Raw genomic sequence first — 2,064 nt, 5'->3', positions numbered from 1 at the left:
AATAAGCCTGGCTTTTCACAATGGCTTTCGGTGGTGATGCAAGATGGCCAACTTCAGCTCCTAGCCCTTCAGACCCGGGGCTGCCCTGGTCCGGCAGCCTGTGGGCCCTTCTCCTTCTCCTAGACGGCATCATTTCCAGGAAAACAGCCTTACTCCACATAGAGTCCCACCCAGTGACAGAGGCAGGTCACGTGGCAGGAGCTCTCGTGGGAATCCCTGTGCTGTGTAGAGCCGGCCAAGGCTGAAGGGGAGGGGGGAGCCTGCCCCAAGCCACCACAGGGCCTACCAGTTCCTCAAATCCGGGTGTTGAATGCCTCCTCATCCGACACTAGGGAGCTCTGCCCTTCTAGACTTTGGAGAAGGAAGGCGTGATGGTGGGGCTCGGGCATGGGACCACTTGGACCCTGGGGCACCCCACCACTTACATCTGTGTTTTTTTGTTTTTGTTTTTTGGCCACGCCTCGGCTTGTGGGATCTTAGTTCCCCAACCAGGGATGGAACCCCGGCCCTTGGCAGTGAAACCGCTGGACCACCAGGGAATTCCCACATCTGTGTTTTTAGGCACATTGCTTCACCCTTTGGGACCTCCCAATCCCTTCTGGAAATGGAGCAGACACTTGCTCAGGGGGTTGCCAGGGAAGGCTCCAAGGAGAGAGTGCATATAAATAACAGTAACTGCTACTCGAGGGAGGGCAAACCCCAGGCCAGGCCCTTATCCAGCACATCAGCATTTTCTCCTGTAATGCTCCCAATTTTACACCAGGAGCTAGAGTCCAGAGAGGTGGAGTAACTGCCCAAAGTCACACAGCTAGGAAGATGCAGAGCTGGGACCCCAGCCCAGAGAGGTCTGAATCCAGAGGCTAATTCTGTTTCTGTTAATTGAAGTATAGTTGATTTACTGTATTATATTAATTTTAGGTTACAACATGGCGATTCAATAGTTTTCTAGATTATACTCCATTTAAAGTTATTATAAAATAAGAGGTTAATTCTTAACCCACACACCGAATCCTTAGGCAGGAGGAAAGTCATAAATCACTGTGCAGAGCCAGCACAGAGTGCACCCCAGAAACAGTGGGACTTTTCACAACATTCCTCTTTCCCACATACTCAGAGTCCAATATTTGGGGATCCTACCAATCTAAGAGCATTAGGTTCTCTACCGTCTGCTTTCACAGGGCTCAGGAAGGACTGCCGTGCCCCCAACACAACTCCCTCCAGCAAAAGCAGGTGCTTCACCAATGCCTGAAATGTCACTATCCCATGGATGTTCCGTGTATACAGCCCACTATCCGTGTATATATCCATGTGTATATCCATGTATATTGCTTCTTACAAGCTCAAGGGTCCTATAAGGAGCCCTCATTGTTTCTGGGGAAGGACGCAGGGAGATGGGAATAAGGAGACATTCAGTGTATATCCTTTTGTACCTTTTTAATTTTGAACTATGTGAATGTATCACTAAAACATTAAGGTTAAAAATGAAAACATTTAACAAATGCATTTTATTATTTTTATTTTATTTATTTATTTATTTTCGGTACGCGGGCCTCTCACTGTTGTGGCCTCTCCTGTTGCGGAGCACAGACTCCGGACACGCAGGCTCAGCGGCCATGGCTCACAGGCCTAGCCGCTCCGCGGCATGTGGGATCTTCCCGGACCGGGGCGCGAACCCGTGTCTCCTGCATCGGCAGGCGGACTCTCAACCACTGCACCATCAGGGAAGCCCTATTTTTATTTTTTTAAACATTCATTTATTTATTAAACATTCGGCTGCACCGGGTCGGGTCTTAGTTGTGGCACACGGTATCTTTAGTTGCGGCATGTGGACTCTTAGTTGCAGCATGCCTGTGGGATCTAATTCCCTGACCAGGGATCGAACCTGGGCCCCCAGCATTGGGAGCGTGGAGTCAGCCACTGGACCACCAGGGAAGTCCCAACAAATGCATTTTAAAAGCCGCTAATGAGCGGGTGGGGGTATGTGCACCCAGAGGATGGGAATTCCTGGAAGGATGAAGGGTTTGTAATGACCCCATGGGTCCCAGGAGAGGAGTGGACCCAGAG

The sequence above is a fragment of the Hyperoodon ampullatus genome, assembly GCF_949752795.1.
Source record: "Hyperoodon ampullatus genome assembly, chromosome: 3".
NCBI classification, from domain to species: Eukaryota; Metazoa; Chordata; class Mammalia; order Artiodactyla; family Ziphiidae; genus Hyperoodon; species Hyperoodon ampullatus.
The sequence above is the reverse complement of the archived record's forward strand: the minus strand, read 5'-3'. Positions refer to the sequence as shown.